The 23,021-nt window shown below is 42.6% G+C and overlaps 1 protein-coding gene and 1 long non-coding RNA gene across 4 annotated transcripts in view; one reads left to right on the top strand and one right to left on the bottom strand.

Annotated features, from left to right (window-relative positions):
• The window catches only part of HTR1F (5-hydroxytryptamine receptor 1F), a 107,220-nt gene that overhangs the window by 5,070 nt on the left and 79,129 nt on the right, over window positions 1-23,021 (bottom strand). For all 3 annotated transcript variants that reach the window (XM_083737128.1, XM_083737129.1, XM_083737130.1), the window contains exon 2: window positions 2,109-2,259. The gene's annotated coding sequence lies outside the window, so the exon portion shown is untranslated. The remainder of the gene's footprint in view (window positions 1-2,108; window positions 2,260-23,021) is intronic.
• LOC310844151 lies at window positions 1,246-1,700 on the top strand. The gene is made up of 2 exons (XR_014563988.1): window positions 1,246-1,441; window positions 1,483-1,700. It is a non-coding gene; the product is annotated as an uncharacterized lncRNA (long non-coding RNA).

Raw genomic sequence — 23,021 nt, 5'->3', positions numbered from 1 at the left:
CCCCTGCCCCCCTCTTCCTCCGCCAGTGTTGCCTCTTGGTGTGGTGATGATGTAGTGAAAATGCCAGGGTTAGTGACCTACAGGTCCCACACTAGACAGTTGGAAAAATATTGCAATGTGGGCAATTTATGCAGTGAGAAATACTTTGTATCTAAGCTCTTTTTGCAATATTTTGACTTTTACAAATATTCAAGGAAAATTTGACATATTTTTTTCCTGGGGTTTGCTAGCTGAGCTGTCTCCATACAGAACCAATGCGCTGGTCATCTGTCAATCATGGCCTACAAGGGATGGGGCAGATCAGGATCTAGCCTGATTTAAGCATTATTTGGGAAACTTTGAGATTTAACACAAAAGCCTTCCAATAACATGCATAGTTCTTTCTTCTTTCATAAACTAAATCCGTGGACTGGAGCTGTACTGCAGTTTCTTGGATTTGTATCAGCTAAAGGGCAACCTCATCTGTAGATAAGCACAATGAAACTAATTTAGATCACACAACCGAACTGCATCTCACTGGAATATTTACCCTCGTAGCTTTGCAGAACTGTGCCAGCGATGGCCTTCTGGGTATATGCACCAAAAATAACTTTAAAGCCGCATGCAGTTATCAACCAAACATATGTCAATCTACTAAGAATGGGGAGGGGGGGGCAGAGAGAGAAAAGCTGTAACCCCACAGCCTGACTTGGCCGGCCAGTCAAGTGTTGTGATAAAAAAAGCACCATACTTGGGTTCACAGAGACTGTGGGCGTAATCCCATCTCATTTCAGTTAATAGTTCTGGATAGCTCTCAAACTGGGTAAACAAATCTTAGGAGTCCATTGGCAATTCAGTGTCAGCGTTCAGAGTCTCCAGCCACTTTTTGAAGTGGCTGCACGCACAGAGCGATCTGTATGCTTTTGGCAACGTGTGATGTGCAGTGTGTCTAAGGAGCTCCTTGGGTCATTTATTTCCCCTCTCTATTTGCTGATCCATAAAATGTTTAGGTGAAAATCAGGCGGCTATTGTGCAGAGACAGGATTCTGAAGGCTCCTGCCACACTGAGAGTGCACATATATTAGTGTAAAAACTGGGAAACTGCTTGGGGGGAAAGGTGCACATTAAGTAAAACTGCATACTTAAAAGTGCTGGTGAATTATCATGAGAACGTAAAAAAAGAATAATATTGCCAACTGATGCGGGAATGTGGCAAAGTCAACTTAAGACTGAAAAAAAAATAAGAAACTGAAGTTGACGTGAAGGAAGGGACGGTTTAGCTCTGTCGCAATATAGATTGCAATATAGATTGCCTGAGCAGCTTTGGCTTTAGATTCCAATAAAGATTGCTTAAGCAGGTTTGGCTTGTGACACTGGTCAAGTAAAGAATAAGAGAAGCCACGTAGGCCCAAAAGACAGGGAAATGGGTGAGGAACTTGCTTAACGTGATTATCCTCCTAAGGTAAGATGCTAGGTTGGCAATTGGTGGTTGGTGGAAGGAAGGTGTACCTATAGGTTGGCAATTGGTGGTTGGTGGAAGGAAGGTGTACCTATAGGTTGGCAATTGGTGATTGGTGGAGAAATGTGTACCTACAGTATAAAAATGCCTGCCAAATGCCATGTATTTACAGCCAGTTTTCAGGAGCTATCCTGCTGGTTGTCTCTGTGCACAGATTGTCTCTGTGCACAGATTTCAATAAACTCTTTTTCTCCAAAGAAGATTTTGCTTTCCTGGTACTTTTGTTCCCTCCAAGGTCCAGGGATGGCGAGGCTGATGGATCCCTAGATAAATAAGGCTTCAGACGGATTCATTCATCTTTAGGCTAGACCTGTTTCTTATTTCTATCTGCCACTATCTGTCATCTGCTCTCAGTATCTTACCGTTTTCTACCCTCCTCAATGCACCATTCACAAAATGCAATATAACGAACATAACTAAAACATAAAATAAGAGAGTGACTAGCTTTTTCCAACAATGCTGCTCAGCCTACCCTTGCCTACCCACAGGGTCCTGCTTCCTGCTCTCTGCAAATGGAAGGAACGGCCACACTTTTAGGGAGATAATGATCAAGTTACTCTCACAAAGACTGACAAACACAGCTTCATCAAATAATGGTTACAGATCAAACCTTTTCCTGAAGCTCCATACATCAAGGTACACGTCAAAAAAGTCTATGCAATACGATTCAATTCCAATCTTAAGGTGAAGGTTTGCTTTGAGTTTTCTCCATGTCCATGTCCATATTTTGGAAGGGTTGTAATTGCCTCTTATTTGCCATTCTGCAACAAAAAGGAGAAAAGAGTTCTTAGGACAACATCTCTAAGTATCCTGGGTCTCCGCATATTTTTCTCGGTGCACCACGCCATTTTAGGCAGCAGCAATACCATACAAAGAGTCTATGGCAAATGAATTTTAAATTATGGCTCCAGATCAACACTCTGCCCTCTGGTGGGCTGGTCTGGAACGGTTGGAAGAGTATATAGAGGAGACTACAGTGGTACCTTGGGTTACAGACGCTTCAGGTTACAGACTCCACTAACCCAGAAATAGTACCTCAGGTTAAGAACTTTGCTTCAGGATGAGAACAGAAATCGCGCGGTGGCAGCAGGAGGCCCCATTAGCTAAAGTGGTACCTCAGGTTAAGAACAGTTTCAGGTTAAGAACGGACCTCTGGAATGAATTAGGTTTTTAATCAGAGGTACCACTGTATTGCCAGTATGCAAGTAATAGAGTGCTGAAGTCTGAGGACCAACCAGGCTGAGGAAATAGAAGGCTTGAACATGTGCAGAGTGCCTTTTCCTTGCCAATGTTGTCTCTGGGCTGCACAGATACCCCCCCCCCACCTATCTTCAATCTAAAGGAGATTTTTTTAAAAAGGCCTCTGGGCTGCACTCTCCCATGTTTAAAAAAGGAGACCTGGTCATTCCTGGCCTCTCCCTCAATGCTCCATTCACAAAATGCAATATAAATAACATAACTTAAAAATAAGATAAAATAGTGACTAGCATTTTCCAACAATGCTGCTTAGCACTCCCCCCAAAAGTTTCCCTCACTGGTCAAATCAATATTAATAAAAAGGGGCGAGGGAAGCTACTTGTTCAGAGAGGCAAGACTGTGGCTCTGCAGCTTAATAGGTGGCTCTCCAAAGAAACATATGTGGGCATTCTCAGAAACTGAGGAATGATTCTGATTTGGCTTATCAGGGCTTCAAAGCCTTCCCTCCTGCCCACCATATTCTGCACAAAAGAGCCCGAAGCCTGGAATTTCCTTAAAGTAACAGGCCTAATTAAACCATATTGGTTGCATAGCCAGAGATTTTGATTGGAACAGGTTTACTAATTCTAAATCACAGGGTCTAGAGGAAAATCCAAACAGCATCTAAATTTGCATCTTGTTTTCCTCAAATGCAAACAGGGGCTAAGCAGAATCGAAAGGGCAGGACTGGTGTGTGTGTGATTTTGGGGTTACTGGTGGGAATCCTTGAGGACTAGGGCGGGGAATTCCCCCTGCACTTGTATATGTTTTGTTTTTGTTTTTTTAAATCCAGCTCTGGACTTAATTGACTTTACTGGATTACCTGAATTTACATGGTGACGTGTATTACTTCACTTACTTCAAAATGGGATAGGCAAGCCCTGCTGTATTTAAGGGTCCTCTTGCCCATTCTGTAGGATGGGGTCCTGGACTTCTGTCTGCCACAATACTACTGTGGGTGGGCTCTTGCTTTCTGTGTGCAGCTGGATGTCAAGAGGAAGCTGTGCTCATATACTACCTTTTCTACAAGTACAACATCCTATAATACTCAGAAGAATGTAATGGAGTTTGGTGGGGAGGGAGTGGAGGGGTGAGATCTGTGTCTAAGATCCCTTCAGCTTTTTCTTTTGTGCTTTACAAATGTGCAAAAGAAAAAAAAATGTTTCTGTCTGAACTTTTGAAAAATAAGGCAGTTTAAGCAATTCAAGTGGCAGAAAATTGAACTCCTTTACTTTTTTGACAGTAATTTAGCAAGTGGTATATAAAAAAATGCAGACTCTGTGAATCCCTGCATTTTCCACTTCAGAATGAGCAAACTGCATTTTCTAAGCATAGACTGAAAGACATTTTATTTGTGCTGTTTTCTCCCCAGGATAGTTTTACTGAAATAAAGCTGCTCTCGTAAGTGTTTCACTGAATCAGAAGCAAATGATGGTATGCAGGTGTTTGCCTGCAGATGATATTCTGTACAAAATAAAAAAACTGAAGGTTTCTTGTTTATACTTGCTGTTTTGAGACAATGCCAAAAATTAACATTTCAAGTCAGTCCCATCCACCTTTTCTTGTCTGAGCATTAAGAGGCACTCAGATTGATTATATGATCACATATGTCTTCTAAAGTAATAGGACCAACTTTTAAAAATGATCACAGACGATGCTTTTTTCATAATTGTTTTGTACTTTTTGTTTATCCCTAACTTCATTTTTAAATGGCTCAATATATTTCTCTTGGCTTACTCTTATTCTGGGGTATAGTTTGCTGTCTTCCTATAGGCATTTTAAAAGCATTAATTCTATCAATACACCCAAACCATCAATTGCTGATTAGCAAGAGCACAAACTTTCGTTATTTAGGTTAAAAGGATATGTCAGCACTTATATGTTAACTCTGTTTCCAAGCTCTAGTGTTTAAAGCTTGTGTAGTCTCAATATTCTGACTGAGATGTGTGCATCGGTATGTGAAATTACTCTAGCTATTCTAGATCAGTTCGGATTAGGTATAAGAATGCAGGATAAAGAAAAGGATCAAAAGTGAACCAAGATAATTCCATTCCTCATGCTTTGTGTCTACACACCCTGTGTCAGAGATGGGGAAACTGTGGCCCTTCAGATGTTGTTGGACTCCAACTCTCATTGGCCCCAGGTGACATGATCAATGTTTTGATTGTGACTATTCTTCCACTCACTCTTCTGTTATGAGGGAGCATCGCTGTAATGGCAGACTCCTCACCATGTATGTTCATTGGAATGGGTCAGCGGTATCTGGTGTCCATTATGACTAGTAGGGTAGAAGGCAGGGAGCCCAATAGCTGGTGGAGCCAGAGCCACTGATAGGCAGAGCCAACCAATTCAAGTTTTGATCCTCCTCCTTGCTGTATTTTACAAGTACATAGAGTGCAAATTTGTGCCCCATGGCATATTATTTTGAGCATCATTTTATGCTTTGCATAGTCAGGTCTAAGACCAATCTTTTCTTTCTTTCTTTAACTGGGAAGCGTTATGAATCATTTTGTTGGAACATCTAGTTCAGCATCCTTTTTACCACACCAACCAACCAGATTGGGAAGCCCACAGGAGGACACCAGGGCGAGAGTTCCCTCCTGTTGTTGGTCCCCAGTAACTACTAGTTGAGAGCCATTAAGCCAAGCCATTTTATCCATATGACATTTACCTCCTCAAAATACTCCTTAAAACATTCAAGAAAGCAAGAGGGTGCTAAAAATAGTTATTTAAATGTAGATTGAGGGGAGAGTCTGTGTTTATCTTCAGATGAACCTTGACAAAAGCTCACTCTTAGATACGCCAACTCTCGAGTTTCAGGCATTTTGATTACCAAACAAGGCCTTTTTCAACCTGCTGCACTAATTGTCATTTCTGATATGAAAATAACTGACTGTCACAAAAGCTTCTTTCTCTTGCATAATAACTTTTGACAACCTTGTGGCATTTGACATAATGCTTACACAAGGGTGACTGACTTCAAAATGTCAACTGATTGTTCAGAATTAATAATGAAGGACTACTTTTAATTATAGTTTCACCGGTTCAAGCCAATCTACTTGTCTAAGATAATTAATTCAATTTTAAATGGGACTGAGACATGGAAAACAGAACTCAGAACCATATTTAAAGTGCTACACAGTCCTAGAGAAAAAGTAGAGCTTTAAATTCAATAAATAATAATATACATTTTTTAACAATTATTCATAGCAACTCCAGAGAATTTTTTGAATTGCCAATTATTGTGCAACAAATTATGCAAAACTGCAAGAATCTTTCTTCATTTGTAAGCACTCGGTCAAGGCAAGATTTTATCAATTTACTGTGTATTGTGTCTGTGCTTTTTATTTCTCTCTGTAGACTGTGGTAAAAAAAAAATACAGCTCCTATGTGCAGAATTTCCAGTGCAAAATAAGGGATGCATCATCAATTTGATTATTTTCTCGTGGAGTTCAAAAAACGAGCATTGCCTTCCAACCAGAAGATACATTGGGGGGCAGGGGAGGCATGAAAATGAATATTGCTTTTCTACTGCAAAATGAATTGCTGCTTAAAGTCTGTGTGATCTATTATAGAATGGATGCATTTGCAAAGGTAAAATTCTAGAAGCCCAACGCTGCTATTTTCCAGCTATATTTTATGCCCTGCCTTTCTTCAGGACTGCAACGAGGCATACACAGTGCTTTCCCCCTCCCCATTTATCCCCACACCAACCCTGAATTGTTAGTCTGAGAATTATTAGCCCAAAGTCACCCCATGGTCTTTATGAGAGAATGGGATTTGCACCTTTGACTGGCACTCTAAGCCATCGTGCTACCTGGGCTTTCAGTCTGTGAATGAATATGATGGAGACTTAGGGGGAGGGAAAGTGAACATGGTGGGGCTTTAGACCCCCTCCTCCCAACTAATGAAATCAGGTGCATAGACTGGTTTGACAAGAATGGCAGATATAGGTGAGGCAACTTTGGACTGATCTAAATATTGAGCTGTAGTCCCGTGTGAGAAGTTTCTCGGTGATTTTAATGGCTGCCAACAGATTTACAGTGAAGGGTAAACCAAGTTCACAGTCACATTATTATCTTGAGTTCTCATGTTGTTAACTTGATTTACCCTTCACAGCAAGTCTGTTGCCAAAAATAATCACCAGCCTTACCTAGAAAACTATCCCACTGCTGCTGCTACTACTACTGTCTATGAGTAGTATACTGAATCAGAGCACTGACAATGCATTTTGTTCAGGACTGTCTTGGAAGCTAGGAGGAGGTCTCCAAAACTGAATCTGGGGTGGAATCTAGACACATATAAAAATGTGTATTGAATTTAGAAGCAATGGAGAACTTAAGAAACAACAATGGAAAACCAGCTCCACCCAAGGTATGATGGAGAACAGCAACAACAGACAAAAAGATAGACACGATACAGTACAAAGTCAGGAAGAAACACTATGGACAGAATAAGAAGAATAAAAACATACTTTGAATGGTTCACCTGTAGGATTATAAATAATTGAATGTGTTAATGAGAATGGAAGTTGTTAGAATTGCAGCTGTGGTGTAAGGGTTTGTTTTTCTGACTGGTGGGTAATTGAAACTTATAAGATTATGGAACACAGAAATTACATAAATCATCAAACCATTAACTCTAGCACTTGGGGGGCACATAAATTGTATAATTTAGCATTTGAAAGATTGGCATTACTAATTATATTATAATTTGTTATTGACATAATGAGGCTTTTATTTGAGTATTGTAATTGAAAACTAATAAAAATTATTATTAAAAAAGAAAGACAAATATATTGAATTTGCCATAGCTCACCATTGCCTTCTAGTGTCACGTTTGTATAATGCACTTTACAACACATTTAAAACATTTTATTTGCAGCTGTATAGCTGAGTCCTGGGACTTGGTCTATGCGAAACATGATGTACTCCACGCTTGAGCTATGTCCCCACCTGAATTCAATGGGATTTACTCTCAAACAACATGTTCACAGAATAACAGAACTGTACAGTTGGAAGGAACTCAAATTCCTGCAATGCAGATCACAGGTCTACTTATTTTTTTTAAAAAATGCTGTGGGTGCCGTGATGCTTCTGACCTTGTCAGCTGCAGGTACGATCTTGTTGTAGGGGTGGAAACACCTGCTTGAATTTTGATTGCATTACATTCTCAGCATCTTTCAGATCATGTCATGTTCCTTCTTCCACTTTGTATTTACCATGTCATCACCTAAATGTCTGGCATAGCTGTATCCTATGATGACTGCACTTATTTTGTGTGGAGGAGGAAGCTTCTCTTTAAAAATGGAATTGTAACAGAGAATCCGTTATTCTAATAGAGAAGTCCTAAGTGTGTTGACTCAGAAGTGAGTCCCACTGAGTACTTAACTCCCATGTAAGTGTGTAGAGGACTTCAGCCTAAATTGGACAGCTGGGTGTGCTTCAGCTGTGTTTGCTCTCAATTCCCCCACCCCCCAAGATCTCTGCTCATATATTTCAAAAGGAGATGCCTTTTGTGTGCTTCCTTTGTAAGCAGTGAGGCCAGAAGACATCAGCGGCACAGTAAGGTCATGTAAGTGGATTGGGATAAATATATATAGATACTGGAATCTGGGGTTAGAGCATGACTCTTCACAGCAGTAATTCTGCAACACCCGTGCAACTGGGAGGACTCTCTCAATGGATGCATTGAGTGTCTGTGCAACAGGTAGGCACTCCACTGCAATATCGTAATCCTCTTCAGAGGGCCAGGTTGTTGCTGCTTACACTGTCTGCCTTTAAAGCACAGTATGAAGTAAGGATGGGGAAATGATTCTAGACCAATGAATAGCTTGTCTGGGTGTACTTAAGATGTTGATAAGGGCAAAAATGTGAGGGAAGAAAGTCTGAGAGCCTTGCTACAATCACTATTTGTCATTATGTACACTATGCTCTTAGGGGTGTGGGTGGCGCTGTGGTCTAAACCACAGAGCCTAGGGCTTGCTGATCAGAAGGTCGGGGGTTTGAATCCCTGCGACAGGGTGAGCACCCGTTGTTCGGTCCCTGCTTCTGCCCACCTAGCAGTTCGAAATCACGTCCAAGTGCAGGTAGATACATAGGTACCACTGCAGCGGGAAGGTAAATGGCGTTTCCGTGTGCTGCTCTGGTTTGCCAGAAGCGGCTTAGTCATGCTGGCCACATGACCCAGAAGCTGTCTGTGGACAAACGCTGGCTTCCTCGGCTTAAAGAGTGAGATGAGCGTCATAACCCCAGAGTCGTCTGCAACTGGGCCTAACGGTCAGGGGTACCTTTACCTTTACCCTATGCTCTTACAGTATGTGATATATCCCTTTCAATAAGGATTATGGTCTTGTCTGAATGGTTCATACTTTCAAAGTGCCTCTTGCCCATTCCTGTTCAGCGTTTTGCCTTCCCCCACCATATTTTTGTAGTGTTTTAAAATGATGGTTTGCAGCTTTTGAGCTGTGTCTTCTTCTGGCGAGCCACAAGTTCTCAGTTGCCTAGCAGTTGGCTTATCCATTCCATTGGCCTTTCCTGAATTCATATCAGTGGGCATTCTTTATAGTCCTCTGCAGACCCTCCTTCCAATAACAATGTTACAGCTGATTTAGTTCATCACTCATTATAGGCTGTCCTCCTGGGTTCTGTACAGCAAACAGAAATGGCCGCTCAACTCTCCCTGTTATTTCATATGCATTCTCTGTTGTGAAAGTGGTTAACTAAATTAGTTTTGCCTTTGCTGCAGCGGTCTACACAAGGCTGGCCTTCCATCCTTGTTTACCGCGGACAGCCATCTGTTTGAAGGAGTCCTCTATTGAAAGGGCTGCCTGATCTGAATCCATTCTAAAGATAAAAAGCCATAAGGAGGAAGAGCAGGGGCCTCGAAGTTGCTCATCAACTGCTAGAGCCTCAACAGGCACACCTTTCACATGGGAACAGCCTATCACACAATGGTGAGATGCATTGTATTTATACTTACATAGTAAATTAGTGTATGCAGGTTTTATTGAAATCTGTCCTCTTTTGCCCTATTTTTTGGTGATGTGTTTCCTCTTTCTGGGGAGGTGCACAGAGGCGCCATCTTCCCAAGATGATTGAGGGGGGTCAAAGTGACGTCCTGATGTCATGCGTGTGACATTGTGAGGAGCCAGGCAGCAGAGCCAAATGCCCTCTGAACATTGAGGGAGACCAGCTCCCTCAAAAGAATAAAAATAAATAAATGTAGACCCCCAAAACTGCCTTGGCCCCTTGGAGCTGGCATGGATAAGTGGTCACCCTGGTCTTTGCCAGAGATTGTATTGTTAGGACAGTCACATGGGGTTGTTCTGTTCAGTGGTACAAACTGAGTAGTACAAATGCACTTGAAACCAACTCTTGAAACTCCTTGGGAAATCTTGACTTAGCCTGTTGCATAGGGAGAGCCACCACCTTTTGCCTGGTGTCCTTGAAAACACTGCAGTAAAGGCGTAATAACCATGGGCAGCGTAATACGGATGACACCTCCTCCTCCTCCTCCTCTGCCTAAGAAGTGGAATAATTGAGCCCTAGAGGTCTGGGTAATGATTCACTTTATTAGAAGATACAGCTGAAAAAGATAAAATTAATGGGCTTGCTGTTCCATGTGAAGATCAGATGTGTTGTCTGAATTACTAAAGCACCCTCATTTCCAGAAACATTTATTCTGCTATCATTTTGTGTCAAACGTGCTATTACAATTAGCCACCATGCCAACTCCAGAAATTCAGTGATATTTATTGCCTGGTTTTTCAGACTTCTGAAGTGACGAAGGGAAATAGTGAAACCACTCAACTTGTTTATTCACATCATTTTTCTTCTGCTATACCTGATAATGAATTTATTTCATCTTAAGGAAGTGTGAGACAGATAATTTCACTTTATCGCCTAAGTTTCAATGTATCATTTGACAAAAGGTGACATGTCTATAACTCTTACTTTGATACTTCTGTGGAACAATTAATTTCAATCAAAGTCTAATATGATGCCTATTTTGCACAGTATCCTTCACAATACATACAATTGATATTTATTTTCTTTCCTAGTCTCAGGTCCAAGTTAGATAGGTCACAATTTCAACACACAAAATATGTTAAGTGCAATTGGCTGTAAGAATTGCCCCCTTTTCTGATCATATCAGAACTTTTGAGCAGCGTTTCACATTGCAGGTGACATCAAAAACACTCTTGAGCAGTTCCACTTGTTTCTAAAGGTCTTAGAAAGGTGGTGATGAATAATCCCCCCATACTTAAAAAATTCTCTGTGCATGATTCAGTTATGTGCCCCCACACCTACCCACCAACAATCTGAAAATGTATATCTGAGGCCACTGCAAATAATGACATGAACTAGTCATCAGTTTCCATAAGGAAACAGTTAACATCAAACTCTTCTTTTCAAAGGTTGCTTTCAGGCATCTTGGTTAATGAACATTCATACAGATTTATTTGCACAGAATTTCTGGGGAGATTAGACAGTGTTGACTATTTTTGATTATTCAGCATTACGGAATTCAATTAATTGCTAAATTGCTGCTTTTATACAATACTATACACGGGTGGCACTGTGGGTTAAACCACAGAGCCTAGGACTTGCCAATCAGAAGGTCGGCGGTTCGAATCCCTGTGATGGGGTGAGCTCCTGTTGCTCAGTCCCTGCTCCTGCCAACCCAGCAGTTCGAAAGCACGTCAAAGTGCAAGTAGATAAATAGGTACTGCTCCAGCAGGAAGGTAAACGGTGTTTCCATGCGCTGCTCTGGTTCGCCAGAAGCAACTTAGTCATGCTGGCCACATGACCCGGAAACTGTATACCCGCTCCCTCGGCCAATAAACCCAGAGTCGGTCACGACTGGACCTAATGGTCAGGGGTCCCTTTACCTTTACCTTATACAATAGTATTCTATCGTTTTTATGTTGTATTTCTGTATATGGAAAGATTTTGAGATATTAAGTGGTTTAGAAAGGCTTTTAAATAAATAAACAAATAAATACTGATATTTATTTTTTTTGCAGGGAGATTATACAGTGCTGTGCCAAGCAAGCCACCCCATACTTTCCACTGCATTTCACCATCGCTTTCCTCATCACGAAAAAGTCTGCTCTTTGGTGGGATACGGAGTTAGTGTAGTTGCTCTGCCTCACCTGGTGAGCCAGTTGCTCACTGCATCTCTGCCTGGCAAGCGAGGGAGTGATAGCCAAGAGGAGGCGGCAGCGGTGGCAGCACGCATTGAGAGATCGTGGCCCCTGGTGGGGATCTTGCCAAAACAGCCCCCAAAACCTGGAAGCAAATTTGCAGAGGCCACTTTATGATCTGAACCTTGCAAGATACCATTCTGTTCTTTAAAAATCTTTAATATCCATAGGCAGCAACTACAGAAAAAGCAGGATGAGGCAAGACTACACTGAACCCTCTCACTCAGGTTTTTAAAAAGCAAGTAGGCTGGCGTGTAGGGCTTATCAGATAAAGCAGATGCTTCATCTATAAATCAGTTTTATATATTTCACAGGTCATTGGAGACATCGAAGGCAATTCCTGCTGTACAGGGAAACAGCACCCGGCTTACAGGATGTGATAGAGCTTAAGCTGACTGTACCCTCCCACTTTTGTCAATCATTATCCACTTTCATTACTGCTCTTTAATGTGGAATACATTGATAGCTAAGTATAACATATGGGGGAGGTGTAGCATAGTTACAGCCTTATGATACGTTAATGATTACGAAGAACACAGTGACCACTGAATGCATCAGGGAGAACGGGAAAAGGTATTAAAAGAACCACAGTAAACTTCAAGGTTGGATGACAAAGCCATTAAGATGAAAAAGATCACAGCCAGTGGTTATGAGTCTCATGCTTTGCATTCCTCCCCCCGCCCCTGAAGTGGGTGGAATTACTGCCGCATACACCATGATTACCATTTCTAATATTGTCTACAAGTTTGCAGTGTGTATGGTGTGTAGGCATTTTGCTAGCACTAAATGACATGCGCCCCTTTCCCAAATCAAGGTACACAGTACACATGGCCAACCCAGTTATTTTGGCATCTGAGGCAGAAAATCCAACATGCGCCTCTCCCACTCTTTTGACGTCATCCTATGCGTCTAACAGAGAACTTATCACACCCCGGAAGCAAAGCAAACTCTGGAGCGCTTGTGTTAAACAGAATGTGTGCAGTAGCAGTCAGTGGTGGCTTTGCTTTCTTGCCTTCTGGACAGTGAGTGTTGCTGCCGGTTCCAGAGAGGGGCAAGGCGGAGAAAGAGGGGCAAGGCAGAGACAATGGCAGACCCAATCTAGTGCTTGGAAGACAGGTGAGCAACACTGTGCTGCCCCACCAATTGTCACTGAATGTGTGGGATTACCCACAAAGAATGTACACCTGTTTCTTGAACGGGTCCTGATGTGTATTGTACAAACATTAAATATAAATAAAATTACTTATGAGGATTTTGTAAAAATAAGCATATAGTTTAAAATATCAAAATAATAATAATGTAGTCATACCTCGAGTTGAATGTGCTTCAGGTTGAGCGTGTTCGGGTTGTGCTCCACGGCAACATGGAAGTAATGGAGCGCGTGACTTCTGGGTTTCGCCGCTTGCGCATGCGCAGGCGCTCAAAATGACGTCACGCGCCTGCACGGAAGCAGCGAAACGCAACCCGCGCATGTACAGACCCGCTGTCGCGTCTTGTGTTCCATTCGGGATGTGAATGGGGCTCCGGAACAGATCCCATTCGCATCCCAACGTACCACTGTAAGCAGATACGGTATGAGAGCACAGAATATATACAAAAGACACAATAGTGGTAATTGTATTAAGCAGAAAGACATTTCAAAGGCTTTCCAAGGATCCTCAAGGAGCTACCCTTCCCTTAAAACGTCTTTCTGAGCTTGCCCCAAAGGAAGAGGAGGAGAACAGCTAAGATGATGTGAAGGACTAAGGTGCAGTCATGGTGGGCGGCTAACTTGTGGTTCTCGAGATGCATTTGGGCTTGAACTCATCACCCCCAACCAACATGGTAAGTGGTCAGGATGATGGAAATTATCGTCCAACAATGTCTGGAGGATGGCAGGATAACAACTCCTGGGCTACAGTGTCAAAAGCATCAATTTTTCTCTGAATTGACTACAATATTTATACAGTGGTACCTCGGGTTACATACGTTTCAGGTTACAGACTCTGCTAACCCAGAAATAGTACTTCGGGTTAAGAACTTTGCTTCAGGATGAGAACAGAAATCGTGCTCCAGCGGCGTGGCAGCAGCAGGAGGCCCCATTAGCTAAAGTGCTGCTTCAGGTTAAGAACAGTTTCAGGTTAAGAATGGACCTCCGGAACGAATTAAGTACTTAACCCGAGGCACCACTGTACCTCTAAACTCATATAGGTAAAGGTAAAGGGAGCCCTGACCTTAGGTCCAGTTGCGAACGAGTCTGGGGTTGCGGCGTTCATCTCACTTTATTGGCCAAGGGAGCTGGTGTACAGCTTCCAGGTCATGTGGCCAGCATGACTAAGCCACTTCTGGCAAACCAGAGCAGCGCACAGAAACGCAGTTTACCTTCCCACCGGAGTGGTACCTATTTATCTACTTGCACTTTGATGTGCTTTCGAACTGCTAGGTGGGCAGGAGCAGGGACCAAGCAACGGGAGCTCACCCCATCACGGGGATTCGAACTGCCGACCTTTCGATCAGCAAGCCCTAGACTCTGTGGTTTAGATGACAGCACCACCCTCATCCCTTGTTCTAAACTCATATAGGTCAGCATTAATCTCTAATTTTTATACACATCTTGGAGCATCACTCTTAAATAATGAATTGTTTGAAGTCTAGTTTTCTCATCTACATGTCAGCATTTCCTAAAGAATGAGTTTTCACTAAAGTTCCAAGCAAATCTTGACTTTAGACAGTGTTTCAATTCTCTACCTGTGACCAGCAATTTACATGCTTTGAAGCCCTGATAATATTTCAACTATGTGTTCATCTTGTCATGTTAGCAAGCAGTGTTAACAATATTAGCTTAGCCAAGTTCCTTCCTCTTAAAGTATTTCTCTAGGAATATATCAGGTGAACTGCAGATGAAAAAAATATCTAACCTAAGCTAAGAAGAAACAGTTGGCTGCAAAGAACTGGATGAAAAAGGCAAAGATGAGAGTTTATATCACACTTAATAGGAAAGCGAATATAATACATTTACATCCTTTCTCTTAATATTATATGAGTTCACAGGCTTCAAACCAGTAATGAAGCAAGGCATCTAGAATTTATGAAGTCCATCCTAAACTAAATGGAATGATGCACAAAGCATTAGAATAGTGAACTCTGGCAACACAAACAATCTATTTTCCTCTAATATCCAGGACACTGGCAGTAAAAATGCAAAAATAATAAACAACAATTTCCCGTCCTTTCGTGACACCCAAAATCAGCTGCCTTAGGCAGCCCACCTCACTTTGCCTAATAGGGAAGCCTTGTTAACCTGTCAGTTTGTCTTTGTGGAAACTGAATTTCACAGCTATGTAGCCATGAAATAGATTTTGAAAATCTGCAAACTTTTAGTATTATTTGGAATAGGAATCCGCGAAGCTGTTTAAATACACAAATCTAAATGTCTCTTTTAGTTATAGAGATATTTCTAGCCTCAGCTTAAGCAGATCTGGGGGAAGAGAATCAACACAGCCCACGGCAGCCCATTTCCAACGTCAAAACAGCTACTAGCATTATTATTTATTGTTTATTATCAATTAAATTTCTATGCTGCTCTTCATCTGAGGATCACAGGGAGGTTGACAATATAAAAACTATTTTAAAAAAACACATAACAAAGTGTTAGTAAGTTTCCTCTCATGTTTTGTTGAAATCTGTTTTCTTGCCATGGTCACCCATTCTTTCTACCCCTGCCCTCTGAAACAACAGGGAACAATTTCAGAAGAATCCCAACCCCTTTTATGTATGGGGCGTTTGGATTAGGTGGAGGTGTCTCTCTGCCCATCTCTCCCAGTTCAGCTGGCCTCCACTGGCAGATTGAGGCAAGCATGACTCTATTGGTGCTATGCCTCCTGTTTCCACCCACTGAACATGTGGTAAGGCAGGGGCGAGGGTGTGGGTGACACTGTGGTCTAAACCACTGAGCCTCTTGGGCTTGCCAATCAGAAGGTCGGCGGTTTGAATCCCCGTGATGGGGTGAGTTCCCGTTGTTCTGTCCCGGCTTCTGCCAACCTAGGAGTTCGAAAGCACGCCAATGCAAGTAGATAAATAGGTACTGCTGTGGCGGGAAGGTGAACGGCATTTTTGTGTGCTCTGGCTTCCGCCATGGTGTTCTGTTGCACCAGAAATGGTTTAGTCATGTCTAGCGACATGATCTGGAAAGCTGTCTGTGGACAGACGCCGGCTCCCTTGGCCTGAAGTGAGATGAGTGCTGCAACCCCATAGTCACCTTTGACTGGCCTTAACTATCCAGGGGTCCTTTACCTTTTTACCTTTACCTGAGGCACGGGCATTCTGAAGGCAGGGAAAAGGGTGGGCCAAAGTGGCACAAAATCCACTGCATCCCAAGCTGGTCTTTACCTTCTGCTGTGCTGAGCTGCAGATGCTGGCATGGCCTGCCACTCAGCAAAGACCTGTGTGTGTGTGTGGGGGGGGGAGTTTGGATTCTACCCTTCTCTACTTTTGCATGACAGGCCTTTGAAAATAGCTACATGTGTCCCTTAACCTTCTCTCCTTCAGGCCAAATATACCCTGAATGGGCAGAAGTAAGCAATTTTATGACAGTGGTGATGGTGCCATTCCACTGAACATTAAGATCTAGTGCAGACAGAAGGAGTTGTTAATTTTGGTTCTCTCATTTTTCTAACTTTAAATTCAGTTCACATTGCTGCAACAATTTGTGAGTTGTTTTTTTTTAAAAAAATCCCTATTAAAATTCAGCATTTTAGTTCGAATTTATCTTAAAGGTACGGGCCAGTCGTGTCCGACTCTAGGGTTGTGCACCTATCTCACTTAAGAGGCCAGGGGCCAGCGCTGTCGGGAGACACTTCCAGGTCACGTGGCCAGCGTGATGAAGCTGCTCTGGCGAGCCAGCACCAGCGCAGCACACGGAAACACCGTTTACCTTCCCGCTATAAAGCGGTACCTATTTATTTACTTGCACTTAGGGGTGCTTTCGAACTGCTAGGTGAGCAGGAGCTGGGACCGAAAGACGGGAGCTCACCCCGCCGCGGGGATTTGAACCGCCGACCATGCGATCGGCAAGTCTTAGGCACTGTGGTTTTACCTACAGCGCCACCCGCGTTCCTTAAATGGATGTCATTTTTACTTTTATATTATTTTGCATGCACACTTTCCTCTCACATATGCTTTTTTATAAGCATTGTTTGTTTGGAGAACCACAACAAAAATTCAAATAAGTGCAAATTTTGAAAGGAGTATTCAAACCCTGCCTTATGCTGGCAATGTCTTTCTTAATTTTAAAATCTTATGTTTATTGTGTCTTTGTTTTAATTTATTAGGAGCTTTTTGGAAGGCAGAAAAATAATATATAATAAATTTAAACTTTTCTCCTGCAATGATTTTGCAAAGTTTTTTGCAGATAAAATCGCTCAGATTCGGGAAGAAGTAGACTCCACCGTGGGAGCAGGGCCAGGGCGGGAGAGTGCTAGAGTTCTGTCTAGTCAAGTTGAGTGGGATCAATTCCAATCTGTTACCTCCGAGGATGTGGACAGGCTGCTTGGACGAGTGAAACCAACCACCTGTCTCCTGGATCCTTGCCCATCCTGGCTTATAAAAGCTAGCCGGGAAGGACTGGGCGATGGGCTTCGTGGGGTGGTGAATGCTTCCCTCCATGAGGGAGCCTTCCCAGACCCACTGAAAGAGGCGGTTATTAAACCGCTTCTTAAAAAACCATCTTTAGATGCGGCCACAATGGCCAACTATCGCCCAGTCTCAAATCTTCCATTCTTGGGCAAGGTGATAGAGTGAGCAGTTGCCGAACAACTCCAGGCACGCCTGGAAGAAGCGGACCATTTGGATCCCTTCCAGTCGGGATTCAGGCCTCATCATGGGACTGAAACTGCCTTGGTCGCACTGGTTGATGATCTCTGGCGGGCTAGGGACAAAGGTGAGAGCTGTTTCCTAGTTCTGCTGGATCTCTCAGCGGCGTTTGATACCATCGACCATAACATCCTTCTGGACCGTCTTGAGGGGCTGGGAGCTGGGGGCACTGTCCTACAGTGGTTCCGCTCCTTCCTCCTGGGCCGTGTTCAGAAAGTGGTGGTGGGGGATGAGTGTTCAGACCCCTGGGCTCTCACTTGTGGGGTGCCTCAGGGTTCTGTCCTCTCCCCCATGCTTTTCAACATTTACATGCGGCCGCTGGGAGAGATCATCAGGAGGTTTGGGCTGGGTGTTCATCTTTTAAATCAGAACCAGTGAGGGCAGTGAAGGTCCTGTGTGAGTGTCTGGAGGCGGTTGGAGGATGGATGGCGGCTAACAGATTGAGGTTGAATCCTGAGAAGACAGAAGTACTGTTTCTGGGGGACAGGAGGCGGGCAGGTGTGGAGGATTCCCTGGTCCTGAATGGGGTAACTGTGCCTCTGAAGGACCAGGTGCGCAGCCTGGGAGTCATTTTGGACTCACAGCTGTCCATGGAGGCACAGGTCAAATCTGTGTCCAGGGCAGCTGTTTACCAGCTCCATCTGGTACGTAGGCTGAGACCCTATCTGCCTGCGGACTGTCTCGCCAGAGTGGTGCATGCTCTGGTTATCTCCCGCTTGGACTACTGCAATGCACTCTACGTGGGGCTACCTTTGAAGGTGACTCGGAAACTACAACTAATCCAGAATGCGGCAGCTAGACTGGTGACTGGGAGCGGCCGCCGAGACCATATAACACCGGTCTTGAAAGACCTACATTGGCTCCCAGTATATTTCCGAGCACAATTCAAAGTGTTGGTGCTGACCTTTAAAGCCCTAAACGGCCTCGGTCCAGTATACCTGAAGGAGCGTCTCCACCCCCATCATTCTGCCCGGACGCTGAGGTCCAGCGCCGAGGGCCTTCTCGCAGTTCCCTCATTGCGAGAAGCAAAGTTACAGGGAACCAGGCAGAGGGCCTTCTCGGTAGTGGCGCCCACCCTGTGGAACGCCCTTCCAGCAGATGTCAAAGCGATAAACAACTACCTGACATTCAGAAGACATCTTAAGGCAGCCCTGTTCAGGGAAGTTTTTAATGTGTGATATTTTACTGTATTTTTGGTTTTTATGGAAGCCGCCCAGAGTGGCTGGGGGGGCCCAGCCAGATGGGCGGGGTATAAATAATAAATTATTATTATTATTATTATTATTATTATTATTATTATTATTATTTACCAATATGCACATAAAAGCATGTTAACATATGGCTTCAGGCTGAGAGTGATGTACATGCAACTGAGAATGCTCAAAGGATGTTGCATTTTGTCCAGATGGCAGAAGGATTTTAGCAGCCTAAAATGATATCTGGTGATCAAAAGGTTAAATCTGAACGTTTGTCACTGGAAACCTTAGTGCCAGTGATTTCCATCTTCCATATGGATGTGAAAGCTGGAAGCTGACCAACGATACAGAAAAATAATCTAAATGCTTTGGAAGGCAAATGTCTCAGAAAAGAGCTAAGGATTAAATGGGATGAATTCATAGCAGATGCCAAGAATCACCAGAGAGTTTCCTGACCCTTTATTTTCAAAGTCATCCAGAAAAGATGGAAATCACTGGCAACATGTTTTCAGAATGGAGCTAAAGCATCTGCCATAAGATGCTAGAGGATCTGCCATAATATGGATAGATTGGGCTAACATTGCTTGTGCCCTATGCCAAGGTGTGGGCAGACAGGCTTGTATAATCTATGTTATACTAAAATCCAAAGATCATTTGCAAAAGGCAAACACTTAGAATCTGTGGTTTTGTCTAAAGTGTTGGACAGAACTGGATTACAAGTCAGGCTTTGTTTTTTCAGATAAATGGGGGGCGGGCGGGCGGATGGACTATCTTTTCATCTTTATCCTTGAATCCTAAGTCAGCAACTTTATCTCAGTGCCCAAGACACTGCCTTAGCCTGCAATGTCCATTTTAGGCTGAATACATACACAGAATTTATGTGTATAACATCCAGCCTTATATAGTTCTAATTTAAAAATTATTTTTCTTGGCCCAATCATTCCCTAACTTGTGTAACATCTTGCCTGATGAAAAGTTTTGGAGAACTCAAACACTTGCCACATTTTTGAGACTTTCTGAATAGTCCTAATAAAAGTACACAACAATGGACTACAAAATTCAGGCACTCAGAATGGCAAAAATGAACTGAGCTTATAGTCCTCCCACTTCAAAACCTATTGAGTGGTGCCCTCTGCAATCTTTCTTCATTTCATTAGTATAATTTTTTGGATGGGTGGCGGTCATTTTGCTGATGCTGTTTTTAAACATTAGCGAGTCAGAATTCCTTGCTGATCTTCAAATAATCAGAGATCTAGCAGTATATCTGGGTGTGTATTCTGCCTACTTTTCCAATGGCTGACAAATCAAGAAGACCCAGAGAAGCTGAGGAACAAAGAGAGTTAAGATAATACTATGACACAGGAGTGCTGTTTTGCTACCCAAGTTCTCATACTTTTGTTCCACAGCTAGCCTCCACAAAAGTCTGGCTTGGATCCAAAGATGCTCTTGGTGAGCAGAAGGTAGTTCTTGTGGAAGAGTAGATTCTGGGGTTTTCTCCACCCTCAGATTTCCACTTCTTACTACAGACCCCTATGCTTGTCTCAAGGGTTCCTCAACCCTCAGGAGAAGGTCTGGGGAAATGGTCAGAGGAGATGCAGCTGAAAAGTCCCATTCTGTGAATGGAAGTCCACTCAGGCCAGTTGTGATCTTAGCCTGTGCTCACAAGTGTGCACAATGTTAAATTAGTTTAAGATTAGAACAGAGGAAGCCATTGTAGTGCTCTCCTGATACTGCTGGACTACAACTTCTGTTATTTCTGAACGCTGGCCATGCTGAATGAAACTGATGAGAACTGCAATAACATCTGAAGGACACCATGTTGGCTGCCTCTAGATTACACAATTAATTTTAGTGAGAATACAGTCCATACTGAAAGACAAAATTATTAGACTGTTTGAAACAATAAGAAACCCGTTTACAAGAGCCATGGAAAAAAAGAGGACCCTCTCACCTGCAATATTAATACCTAACCTCTTTCTGATTTGGATATTCATTTATTTGTTTTTTAAAAGATCAGTTTACATGTATAAAGGAAAGGGCATCACAAAAGCAAAATATTTTACAATATACAGAGGAAAGGTTCTGTATAATAGCATTCTGTACATCAACAAATCCACCCTACAACTAAAAAGGGTAAAAAGTTAAGGCCGGAAGGGGAATAAAAAGCAATCATGCTTCTATGCCCTGCTCAAAACAGCCAGATGATTTAGAGCACAATCAACACGAAGAACTTTCTGAATGAGAATGCTCATGTTTAGTTATGATTTTATTCCCTTGTGTCCCAGCCTAAATGGGAAGCAACATTATACCTCTCCAATTTAAAACACCCAACAGAGGAAGCCGCAAATCTCTCACAGGAGACATTTCATTTTCCTATGCACAAGCCGGAGCAGTTGGAGCAGACCGATAAATTGTAACTCATCCAATTACCTACTTCCATGCAGCATCCTTGTGTCTTACTGCAAATAAAATAAAATACAGACAGACTAAACTGTGGCTTTTCCTGGGGGGTCTGATTAGACTTAGCATATAAAAAGAAGCTTCCTACATCCAACTTCTTCACTTTTACATTCCCTCCTTTTCAGCAATTGCTGCCTCTCGGCTCCTTTATTGGACCCTGTTCTAGGTTTTCCCTAGAAAAAAGATATTCTGCTCTTCAATAGGCTTGAAGTATCAACTTGGAGCGATAGTGTGGAAATCACTGTTGCACTATGTTAGCCTAGAATAAAAGAAGCTTGAGGCTGGGAGAGTATGTTGGTAGTTTCAAATACCTGATGAACCTGGGCTGAAAGAGAATGTGTTCTTTCAACTTGTCCTGATGGGAATTTGCCATCTTTGTAGCTTTCCCTGGATTTCTTTCCAGCATATCATCCTACTTAAACTGCAGTGTCCAGAACTGAATGTGGTACTTTCAGATAAGTGTCATTAATTCCTTCCCACTACTCTGAGTCATTATGCAGTGGTGAGAACCATTTCTTCCTTCCTATAGCTAAATGCAGCCCCCTCTGAAACCTGCCTTACTGCTTGTTTAAATCAGCTGAAGAAAACGTAACAAGAATAATGAACCACTCTTTCTTTTTTTAAAAAAATGGTATCCTGGGGCTACTTACCACCCTGTCCTTAATGCACACTAATGCATAATTTGCAGTTCTATATAGCTGCAAATTGAATGAAATATGCAGAGTATGTTCATGATTAAGATTTAATGACAGATTAAGTTTTAATTTAGGGTTCTTAACCAGCTCTAAATCTTTTCATGGAAGACCTTTCTCCCCATGAGGATGCCTTAAATAATTTCCCTGCTTAGCAGTTAACAGACCCACCTTAATTTTTACCCCAAGGTATTATTAGTAAAGGTTTGCATAGACCTCTACGAATCCTGCTGTAAGATGTCATGCAAGTTGGGGAACAGAAGGAACCGCTCTTCTTACTTTCTATATCTTTGTAAATGACCTTGGGTGGCATAGTTGGAAGACGCTAAGATTTTTCACATAGCAATTTTTGTGGCAATCTTGATGCTAAATGCAGATTCCAGTGTTGCCATTAAGATGCCAACAGTGAAATAACACCGTGGCTTTAATATGGTTATCAGGGAATTCCCCTGGATCCTACTGGCTTCACTTTAGTTACTCAGATCAGTTCACAAGCCTTAAGCTTCCCAAACTGTGGTCTGCAAACCTCTAGTGGCCCATGGGCTTCATTCATTGTAGATCTGCGGCATATCTACAAATTTGTGTTTGAAGATGGGAGACAGTCCATCCAGTGCAGTCATATTGATTTTTAAAGTTTGGCTTCTTTATTTCTTATATTGTATTTTCTTTTATTACACTTTTGAATTATATGGAATTAAATTCAATACAAACAATGCATTACAATTGGCACAATAGGCAGAAAAATGGCTGACCCTCTAAGTGTCCCTATTTTCCAGGGACGTCCCTGATTTAGAGAAGCCATCCTGGTTTCTGATTTCATCCCAGAATGTCCCACTTTTCCTTAGGATGTCCCTCCTTTAATTGGAGAAATGTTGGAGGGT

This window comes from Podarcis gaigeae, assembly GCF_964106915.1.
Source record: "Podarcis gaigeae genome assembly, chromosome: 4".
NCBI lineage: Eukaryota > Metazoa > Chordata > Lepidosauria > Squamata > Lacertidae > Podarcis > Podarcis gaigeae.
The sequence above is the reverse complement of the archived record's forward strand: the minus strand, read 5'-3'. Positions and strand labels throughout refer to the sequence as shown.